A 12,781-nucleotide genomic window follows, 5' to 3' on the forward strand; every position below is an offset into this window, starting at 1 on the left:
TAAAAATGAAAACTTAAATGACATAATTTATAGATAATAAATTATTAATAAACTCTATCACATGACACTGAAGGAAAAAATGATGTATGTAAATTGAAGGTAAAAAATGGATGCATAGAACTAATTGAAATACCATGGTTTCTTAATAAAATATAATGGATATAGTGAAAAAAAATCACACCCGAAGTATAATGAAATAAACTCGAGAAAATAACAAAGAAATAAAAACGTTAGTGGGCCATAAGAATGGAGGAGAGAGTGACGATCGGGTATGAGAAGGGAGGAGACGTAAGAAGTGGGAGGTGGAGAAGCCGAGAGAGTTGTTAAATGGGGATTACTATGCACATGTTGAAGGAAATGAAAATGAGAAATAGTATATCAGTGGACTAAACGGTGATATTTATATGATCTCCCTAGATAGGATATTGGGCCTTAAACAAGTTCAAAGTATGTTAGATATACCTATTGATACACAAATCAGGGTAGAATCGTAAAAATTAAAAAAAAATCGAAAAGCAAGTTTTATATATATATGTGTATATATTTGCTATATTTTCAATTTTAAAAAAATTATTTATAAATAGCTTTATGTTTTTTCCCCTATCCATTACAATTTCCCAAGTTTAAATATCTAATTATATTTTACGATTATTTTTGTTTACTATTATGATTACGGAAAGGTACGTGGGGCTTAGTGTAGTAAATACACATCCTTTTCCCAAATTTTAGTTTTCTTTAGATTCAAAGCGTGCCCTTTTCTTTCACCGTCAAATTCAAATAAAGACAATAGCAAGCATTAAGGTGCAATAATAACTATTTTTAAAATTTCAAACCAAATTAAGTGCGATTACTTTAAATTAATTCGATGTATTATTTAATAACTATTTTTTTACATAATTATTTATTATTTAATAATTATTAAAATATTCAATCAGTGTTGCTACAAATTAATTGTGGCATTGACTTAATCCTCTATAACAATTATGAATCTTCAATTGTTAGAGAGAAGAATCGTGTCAATTAGGGTTTGAGCTAAGCTCGATCGGATCGTATAGTTTTTTTCTATTATAATCATAAATATTGAATTAATTATTTAAAACCAACGTGATATTACATTATAATTTTCTGTCAAAAAAAGGGTAAAATAATCAAATTCACATTATATAATAGTAATTCAGGCAACTATATTTTGTAACTTATCGCATTAAGGATGATTATATGTATTGTAATCCTAACGCAATGACCATCTTTATCACGATTTTTATTTCTCAGAGTTTATTGTGTTTTTAGGCTAGATAGTCATCTCTAATGCAATACGTTATAAAATGTGTTATGAAGATTGTGATAGAGATTACCATCACATTAAAGCTACGGTAAACATGGTCATCCCTAACATGATAAGGTATAAAAATGCGATAGCATGTTGTGAAAATGTTATATTTCATATAATTATGGAGAATGGATCATCAATCACAAATGTGATCCGAAAAGATCCTTCGTTTAAAAAAAAAAAAATCATCTATAAAGCACAAACACAGATATGACTACACGATACGGATACGTCAATTTCTAAAAAATTAAGATACGGATACGTCTAAGGATGCGTCATTTTTTTTAATATATATTTCTAAAAAACAAGGATACTGATACATTGAAGATGCATTTTCTTTTTCTTTAAAAATTTCTAGGATATAGATAAATTTAGGATATAGATAAATTTAGCATACAAGTTAATAACAATAGCACAAAATAAAATACAGACATTGAAATACAATTTAAAAAAAACAATATCTAAGATGTTGAAGTACAATAGCTAATAAAATGCAATAAAAAAGTGACTCATATTGCAAAGAAGAAGAAGATTGGAGGGAGAAGTATGAAGATAAACGAATAACTTCTTTATTGAATTGCTGAAGATATCCAAATTGTTTATATTTTGGTGGACTTTGTGGAAACTCAAATGTGAATATGAAGATTAGATGACTCTAGTCTAGGGTAGTGAGCTTTTTAAATAGATTACCTAGTTTTAGATTAGAAAAGATTAGATGAGTTACTTGTCTTTTTTCTTTAAAAAAAATACGCGTAGAAATAAATACATCAAATCGCGTGTCAGATACGTATTTGGAAAGTATGTGAAAGTATCGGTATCCAATACGTATCTGATACTGATTCTTTGCCTCACATAAAATATTTGTGCTTCATAGAAAATCACCAAAGCATTTCAGGAGTAAAATAGGAATAAATAAAAGAGAAAATCAAATCGTCATTTTAATAGTTTAAATTATTTGCTATATTGATAGATAATGAGCTAGTTTTTTTTCATTTAATACAATTTCCCTAGTAATTATATGTATGCTAATTGCTGCATATATTATTCACAATACATTTCAATAATTTTTTGAATTCTTTTTAGAATAATTTCAAAAGTGACAGAATTGATATCTATTATTGATAATATATTTTAAAATTTATTGAAATCTACCCAGTAATTTTCGTTAGTTATTGTGAATAATGAAACTTATATTTCCTACTCATTTTTTAAATTGGCCAAAAAATAATTCTATCAATTATTGGCATGAATTATTTTGGACTAATTTAAAATTGCAAAACGGAAATGTACTAAATTTTATATCATTATTAATATCTACCGACCAAAGTTTTGGTTTTTGCAAATAATGACATTAATTACCATGTACCCAATATTTATTATATATATATATATTAAAAAAACACGTTAAAATAATTCTGTTATTGGTCGCAATTGTGTTATTAAAAACGACATAATAATTAAAGATTTCTACCAAATTTTATATTTGCTAAAGGAAACGAAATACAGTGTTTAAGTTTTTTCTTTCAATATCTAAAGTGAACGGATTTAAATTCCTATCCTCTTGACATATATAAAATAAATTAAATAAAAAAAAATCAGTTCGATAACATTTGGAGTGAGAGATTCTTGTCTGTTTGATCCGAAGAATGTGCCAAAATTAGTTGAGTTATAATCAAATTGGGATAAAGTTCACCCACATCAATTATATTAGAGTTCAAAGTTATGTTTGATAACCATTTCGTTTTTCGTTTTTTGTTTTTAGAAATAAAGCCTATTTTCTCACATTTTTGTCTAATGATTTGCATTTTTTTTTAAGTTTAAAGGTTAGATGTTTATCCAAATTTTAAAAACAAAACACAAATTTTCAAAAGCTATTTTTTTTTTAAAAAAAAAAAAATGATTTGATTTATGAAAACATGGATAACAGGGAAAAAATTAATTTTGTCATGTTTCACCTGTCATCTAAGTGGGTGTGACCAATGTCCAAACAAAATATATTAATTGAATATAATTTAGTGAACCATATATCAACTTTTAGTGACTGTTCTATACAAAAAACAATTTGAAATTTCTTTGAAGATAAAAGTTGATAATTCAAATAATAATAATGATAATAATAAGCAATAGATTTATAATTGTTTTGTATATTTTACCTAAAATTTAACCATGAAATTTCAATAGGCATACAAAATGGTATAGCGATATTAATAAAGAAATTAGCACAAAAGAAAAGGAGATAATCACATAGAACAAAACAGTTTTAATTAAGAAAGTACGAAGATGAACGTTTTTTTTATTATTTCTCTGCTCACTCGTTCACTATACTCACTTTCTCTTCCACACTCTAGTTATTTATAATGTATGAGATCTTTGAAGTTCCAAGCAACAGAATTTTTCAAGTTCTTTTTAGATCTACTAATTAGAAACATGTGCGTAAGGAAATGAAATTTATATATATATAAAGTTGAAATAGGAGTTTTAATAATATAAAACACAATAAAATAAATTTGAATTTGAGTACCTAATGAGTGAAGAATTGCAAAGAATGATATCTTCTCCCACACATACAAAATAATGGAATTTATATGTGATCTTGAATCAAATATTAAAAAGAAAAAACCTTTATTTTATATTTATGATTTATTTATCTCCAACTAAAAGAGAAATAAAAAGATATATGTATTTTAGATCCACGTGAATGATATTATTAATTTTTAATGATAAATTTTCAAATCAAATATTAAAGATAAATTTAATTTACGTGAATCATAAGTTTTTTTTTTTTAATGATTTATCGTATGACCAATTACTAAAAAAAGACAAAAAGAGAAATCAAATATTTCTCCTTATAGCTCCTTTTAGATATTATAGATAACTAGATATTTCTACGAGTATAACTTGATCTAAAAGAAATTTCTAAAACTTTTTGGATTTTAAAAAATACCTAAGATATTTCTAGATACTTATTGTAAGACGTTGTAACATAGTTTTAGAGAATTAGTACAATTAATATATTTACCATATATTTTAGATACTTTCAAGAATCTTCTAGAATAGTTAACTATAGTCGAATATAATTTATTAAAAAAATAAAAATGGATGTAATTTGTTGATATCCTTGCAAATGTTCTTAAAAGAAGAAAAGAATCTTGATTGGTAGAAGAGAACCAAAAAAAAAAACCCTATCTTTTGTCTTCAATTGATCCACATTCCTTTCGTGGGAAAATTGGGCATTTTTTTAAGAATCTTTTTTTAGGGAAAAAAATAAAAAGAAAAAGAAAAAGAAAAAGTATGTCAAGTCTATTTTAATATTATCATTCAAACCACCAAAAGTCGGAGAGAGATTAAATTTTAGTCAATTTCCAAAACTTCAACCGAACTTCAATTTTCAACAAAGGCGTGCATTGCAAAATTCAAGAAAAATATAATTATGGGAAAACAAAAGGAAATAATAATGATTACAAAATTATTTTTTTATTAATTATTTTATTTGTAATTAAAGTCGTTCATTTTAAATTAGAAAAAATGAATTAAAAAAAAAAAGAGACAACATTTCAACGCTCAGTCTCAATCTAGTTGTTTAAACCATAAATTTAATCCTAAAAATTTAGTAATATTTATTTAATCTATAAGTTTATAGAGTTTTTATATTAAAGAAACTTCAATTGCTAGTAGTAATGATTTACTGTACGTGTTTATGAACTTAATAGTTTAGGTTTTATTTTTATTTTTTTAAAAAAATTTAGTGTGAATGTTGAAAATTCATTTATTTTTATTAATTGCAAATCACGCTAACTACTTACAAAGTAAATTCATCTTTATTGTTTCAAAAGTCTCAATAAACACCTAAACTTGATAAGTCGCCTTTTATATGGATTATATTCATACAATACATTCATTTAATGTGTAATCACTTACACACATATCATCAATATACACCTAAACTCGAAGAGTCGTCTTCAAAGATTGAAGAGTATTAATGGACACCTAAACCCGAATAGTCATATTTTCTACATGTATCACATTCGTACATGAATGGATAAACCAATTCAATAACCATTTGCATCTAATGAATTATGTCTCGTCGACATAAGAATGCAACTCTGTTCTCCTAATACACTCAACAAATACCAAATGAAGAGTACTCGTATCCTAAATATAGAAGGGTGAAGTAGTCATTCACTAAAAATATAGAGATAAAAAGGAAGGTAAAAATTCTTCCTTATTGTCTTTTTTTAATATAGTATAGATAATTAGGGATGAAATGTTAGCCATGCCATGCCCATTACATTAGTATATTTGTTTGTCTATTATGTTAAACTATTTTTTTTATAATGAATATGTTGTGATACCAATTAAGATTAAATGAAATTATTCTTCAAAATTTATGGATGGTTTTAGAAAATTATAATCTAATATTGAACAAATGCAAATGTGGTGACACACAATTTCTACATAAAATGCCTAAAAATAAGGGTTATATTACACTAATGTCAACTTTATTTTTCCACTAATGTCAGTGGCTATTTACAATTTAGGTATTGCCTGCCACACAATATACACACACATATATATATAATTCTCTCTCCTTCATGCATATATTCTCTTCTCCATGCATATTCTCTTTCCCTCATGCATATATTCTCTCTTCCCCATGATTCATGGACATTTCTTCCTCCTTCATTTCTTTTCTCATTCTCTTTCCCTCTCTTTTCTCCTTCCGATGGTGTGAGTTACAAGAAAGAGACAGATGACGTGGGTCGAGTGAAGGAATCTCGACATGAGGAGATCCTTGAGCGGAAGCGGATCGTCCAAATTCTATTGATTATTAAATACAAAATTTACAGTAAACATACAAATAGATACGCATTCAAAGTTAAATTACAACATGTTTTTACAAAGAAAACAGGTTCTAAGAAACCTCACCTTTGAAGAATCTTTCTTCAAGTAATCCCTCGTACTAGCCACAAATACTTCGTGGATCTCCTTCTTCATGCACGGACACCACCAGTCGAGAACCCTCTGTATTTATCTGCTTGTCCCTACATCGAGGGAGTGAATTTCGTCTTGTGTAACTGAGTTCCCAACTCTCCAATCAGACGAATCCCCAAAAATGGTAGAATTGTTGAGTTGACAATCTGGCCACTCCCACCCATATAAATCAAATGACCGCCTTCATGAGCAGGAGTTCACAACTCACTCAGGATTTAGGTCATGTCACCTATGGTCATCCTAGTGAAATGTACGTCTCTATTATTAACGGCGTTATATAAAGAGACTAATCATTTCGTGGTCTAGTCTCATACAAACTCTTTGTATAGGATACCCCCGCTCGCATGTCTCCACATGAATGATCAAGATCCGATCATTTGTAGCACTTTACAACACTTGTAACACCTACAAAGTGGGTCGTATCCGTAGTGCCATTAGGGTAAGGTACCCAACCTTATTCATCTACTACAAACCATTTAGGTTATTATTTAAACAAGATTCACTCATATATTCTACATACTTGTTTAAATTACATGAAATAACCTCAGATCTTAGTTTATTGGATTGAGTATATGCTTATAAAATAACACTTATTTTATTAACATCAATATGTTTATACAGAGTTTACAAACTACGAGATTACAAGGAGATTTAGAACACTATTCCCAATAGCGAGTAGATCTGATGACGAGAGACGACCGACGTGGGATGAACTGACGGCGCGACATGAGATGATATGAACGACGTGGGATGAATCGACGGTGTAGACAACATTTGGCAAATTGACGGCAAAAGGGTGAGCAGGTTTGATCGACGACATGACGGGACGAGCAAATTTGATCGACAACGACGGGGCGAGTAGATCCAGTTGACGACATAGGGAGAGAGATCTGTTGCGGCCATAGTTGAAGAAGAAGAATATATGAAGATGGAGGGTTATGTGTTATAAACCCCAATATAAAGATGGAGAGATGAAGATGAATTTTGTTCGTGTTGCCTATATAGATCCGCCGCACTATGACAGAGGAGAACTTTTTTTTAAACCCTAAATATATATATATGTTATAAACATCTCCAAGTCAATATGTATTCCTTTATTTGATGTATGCGAATTCTATATTGGGCTATATACCTTTGTTTATCTGATTTATGCTGCGATTTATGTTGAACATTAAGTCAATATGTGATTTATATACCATGAGATAATTGATAAAGAAATTCGATTAAACAATATATACTTTTAATTTTGTATATTGTATTATCTACTCTTAACTTTGAATATTGTAAAATCTACTCTTAATTTTATATATGCTCCAAGGTATATTGACATACATATCAGAACATTGGAGGAATATATTACCGTCATAAGTGATACCTAAGTATATACATAAATACCTAATATATAAACCAAATAAACAATGAAATATATTACATTAAAACAAATAATACTCAAAATAAACAAGGGTATATATCATATGATATTAAAACCCAAACATGAAAAACAAAGAGACGCTAGAAACCGTGAAATGAAAATAAAATAAAGTATTTTCTCTTTCAAATTGAAAATAATATATATATATATATATATATATAATTCTTTTTCTCTCTCCAAATAAAAATTAAAAAAACCATAGTAAATTCATTTTCCCTCCATAATAAATGTATTTATCTCTTGATTATTAAGGAACTTTGAAAATAGGAGAATAAAGATGACTCACTAATAAAAAAAAACATAATTACACAATTATATAAGATGAAAAACGAAATAAAAAAAGAAAAAAGAAAAAAGGCAATTTGTTATAAAAAAAAAAAATACTAAAAACCTTTATTGAGAAAATTCAAAATTAAAGACATTTTTTAAAATATATCTCCAAAAATGATTTTTTTTAATCCAAAAATCCCTTTTGAGATACACTATATATTATTTCATTATAATATATAGTAAAACTTGTAAACAAAACAAAATTATTCTGACATGTGAATTGGGGATTTAGTATTTGTGGGTACAAATAAACGGATCTTTAATATTAATATTATTGTTTTCAAAACTTATTAGAGAAATATTGTTGTTTTGGGAGTTCGAGGCTAGAAGTCGAGGGTTGAGGATTCGACTAATGAAGAGGTCGAACTTTGAGAACTCGACAAACAAAGAAAAACTTGGAAACAAGGGTATGTCGAAACTTCAACCCTCGACAAGGAAAAGGAAATCTCGCTAGTTTTACATAAGTCGAAACTTCAACCATCGACAAGGAAGATAAGTGGGTGAAGCAGATTGTAAGAGAGAGCGAAATTGTAAGAGAGAGCAAGATTGTGAGATTGCAAGTGAGATTGTAGGAGAGAGCGAGATTGCAAGCGAGATTGTAGGATGGGACAATCTCCAACGTCTATGGAATGTATGCGTCTCGCTCTCTCCTACATTCTCGTTCTCTCTCACAATCTCGCTCTCTCCTACAATCTCGCTCTCAATCTCGCTCTCTCTCACAATCTCGCTCTCAATCTCGCTTTCTCTTACAATCTCGCTCTCTCAATCTCGTTCTCTCTTACAATATCGTTCTCAATCTCGCTTTCAATCTCGCTCTCTCTTACAATTCAAAATTTTGTTATTGTTGTTATTTTTTCATTAATGATTACTAGCTTTTTTTCTCATTGGTCATGTGTATATATATATATATATATATATATATATTTCTACTGGAAAGTAAATAAATTTATTGTATATTCATTTTTTTATTATAAAGTTGTACATTATTCTTCTAATTAAGTTGTATATTATTCTTCTAATTGAGAACAAATATTTTTTTAATTGAGAAATAAATATTTTTTTTTCAGATCATGGCTTTAAACCCAGGACCTGTTGATCCCGATGTTGATCCCGATGTTTTGTACGACAGTCCATTCATCGATCATTGTTGTATGGCGAGATCGTACTACTGGAGAAATATTTTGCAGGCGTCGAAAGACAGTTCTCCAACGCATTATCCCGCTCCACCCACGAATACTACCGCTACTGCGCACATCTGGATTCTATGGGGTTGCCATATTAGGATTTATTCAGTTGGACTGGCATCTGATCACAGCCTTGGTCGAGAGATGGAGGCTCAGATGCATACATTACATATGTCTGTTGGAGAGTGCACTATCACTCTACAAGACATAGAAGTGTTGTTGGGGTTACCTGTTGACGGTGAGCCAGTCACCGGAGTGATGTACGATGACTGGTTAGAAGTTTGTCAACTGTACCTCGGTGCGATCCCACCTACCGACAAGATTAAAGGATCGAGGTTAAGTTTAATATGGTTAGGAACACAATTTCATGAGCTTATAGATGGTGGAAGTCTGTTTTCAGATAAATCAAGTCATTTTGTTCATTTGATGTTCCTGCCGCTGTTAGCTAACCTCCATGATGCGGGGTGGTATTCGTGGGGTGGAGTATGCTTGGCATGGTTGTATAGACAACTATGCAAAGCAACAAGACCTGAGGTTCGAGAGATAGCTGAGCCTCTCATACTTTTGCAACTATGGGCTTGGGAGCGATTTCCAACAATGGTTCCACAGCTACAACATGTTAATGACGCTCAATTGGTTGGACGAGCCTACGGTTCTCGGTATGTTGTTTTAATTCAATTTAATTTTTATATCACTGATTTAGTTAATTTAAATTATAAATTATCAATTTAAAAATTTAGGTGGAGAGACAAATTTTGTGTGACTAGGACAGCCACACATGTAGTCAGCTAGTATAGATACATGTTTGATCTGCTTTAACTTGAACAGGTACATTAGACTAAACCTAATTGATTATTTTATACACATTTTTATTGTATTTGTCTTTAATATTCTTTAATATAATATTTTGTGTTTCAGGTTATTTGGGAGCCATACAAAATTATTATGTATAATTTGCCTAATTTTTGTATGAATGGTCAAAACATATGGCAGACGATGAGTCCTCTCATATGTTTTCACATTGGTGAGTGGCATCTTCCTGACAGGGTGATGAGACAATTCGTTTTCAGCAGGATATCCCATCGCCTTGTAATACTGAACCCGTACTGCATGATATTGACCTAAGGATTGGAGATTGGTCCGAAAAAATTGCACATTTGGTAGTGCGATGGCACTATCGTGCAAGGTTTATTGCAGTGGGGTTTCTCTTGAACAGTTTGACACAGATGTCACTCCAGAATATATTCATTGGTATAATAATATCACAAGGCGCTACGTCACTCGTCCGAGAGCAGCTGTGGGTCATCTGGTAAATGAATATTATCTAATTATTTTTAATTTAAATTTATTTTAAATATTGTCTAATTGTTTTATAATTCACAGAGATTGAACAATCGTTGACTCCGTGAGGTTGCGAATGATCCGAACCAGGTTCTTGCTATATGTAGTGACAACCAAAGCTATATGGAGGAAATTCATTATATATACGATATACCTATTGTTCCTCCACCAGCTCCTAGACGTAGAGGACTTGTTCGGGAAGAGGATGAGTTTGATGAGGTTGCACATAATGTGGAAGAGTTGTCCCCTATGATGCAGACGCAGAGTCGAACTGATTAGTCCAATGATGATGATGCCAGCATTTGGTTCAGGACATTATGACTCAGAGGCTGGTCCTTCGTCTTTATATGTGTATGGACATGGTCGGGGTCGTGGAGAGCATAATGAATATTTATATTATGAAGCAACATCAAGAAGAACCCGAGCAACCTCAAGTTCGAAGTCGACGACGACAACCAGCTCGAAATCGACGACGTCCGGCTTATGGGACACATTGATTTTTGTAATTATTTTTATATAAATGAGATATTTAATTTACATTTTTTTTATTTTTATGAGATATTATTTTTTTAATTTATTCTTTTTATATATTATGAATAGTAATTATTTTGATATAGAAGCTTTTAAATGTCACTTACATAAATAATAACATCAGATAGTCTAAATTTAAAAAGTTAGGTTAAAAAAAACTTCAATAGTCAAATTTACATATTTTAGATAATAATTTTGGGACATAATAAATCAAATCAACACGCAAAACCTTCACATGCAAATCTATAAATAAGATTGTATTATTGATATAAAGAACAGAAATTTTAATCACAGTAGTGAGGTCAATAGTTTAAAAGATTTTACAATAAGGATCTTGGATTCCTTTTGTACATTTGGTATCAAGATTATGATGGAGTTTTTTTTTCTTTTTTTTTTTTTAAAAAAAAAAATTATAAATAATAAAAAAATATTTTTAGAAATTGTTTTTATAAAATGGAAAATTAAAAAAAAAAAAAGAAAGGAAGAAAGAAAGAAGAAGGTGGAATGTGTAATAACTAAAAAAAGAAAAAAAAGGAAAATTTGTACGGATATCTCGCTCTCGGTCAAAATCTCGATCTCGCTCTCGCTCTCGCTCTCAAACTCTCGCTCTCTCTCTTACTCTTCCCTCTTTCGTTCTCTCCCAATACAAAATTATTTTTAACACATCAAATAATTATGAGTGTTATGAGAAAGGTCTCCGGAATGGAGAATGTCTTTCGGAGAATGATAATTAAACAGACTCAATAATAATGTTAGGACAAGGTCGAGGGTTCAAAGTTCGACGTGCAAAAGTAAAGGGAAAGGGGAAGGTCGAGGGTTCAAAATTCGACCCATCTAGGTCGAATTTTCAACCCTCGACTTATTTAAAAAAAAAACAATATTTTTACAAATAGTTTGAAAACAACAATATTTTTCTAAATAGTTTCTAAAAGGATAATATCTTTTTAATTTTCCCCAAATAAACAGACAAAAATTTAACCATCTTGAAAATTCCAAATTTCAACTTATTTAAGTAATGTGAAAAGGAGAAAAAACGAGAGAAAAATGAGAATTGGCTTTGAAAGTGATAAAGTAGAGAAGATAGGCCACAAGTACAGGAAGGCTCATAAATTTGTTTTGAAGACAAAGTCCAAAATCCATAAACCTACGGTGATAAAAATGTACCTTTGTCGGTAAATTTATTTTAAGATTATCGTTTCCTACTAGAAATCAAAATGAATTCAAACGATTAATATCAAAATTTGGTACCAACGATAAATTTGTAAATTTAAGAGAGAATCAAATAAATGTCCCATAAATAAAGAAGCTCGTATCTGTATGATACTTGACCATTAACATTTTGATGATCAAGTCGGTTATCGTTTAGAGAGAGTTAGAGAGCATAGAAGTGTGAATGTATTTCATGGCACCTCAAATGTCAAGAGTCCTCTTGATTATATAAAAATAGGGTTTCGTAACAATTATTCGCTAACCAATTCTTCGGACTATTAATCAAGCCGTTACTAACCGTTGTAAATCGTCGGGTATATTTCATTAGTGACCCAAGCACGTGCAAAAGTGTAACACTTAGACACATAATCTTTACTTTCATAGAGTCGACTTCTACAAGCTTTATGGTTGTCCCTATGGGGTCGGTTTCCA

The sequence above is a fragment of the Benincasa hispida genome, chromosome 12 (assembly GCF_027475165.1).
Source record: "Benincasa hispida cultivar pf3 chromosome 12, pf3_genome.v1.1, whole genome shotgun sequence".
NCBI lineage: Eukaryota > Viridiplantae > Streptophyta > Magnoliopsida > Cucurbitales > Cucurbitaceae > Benincasa > Benincasa hispida.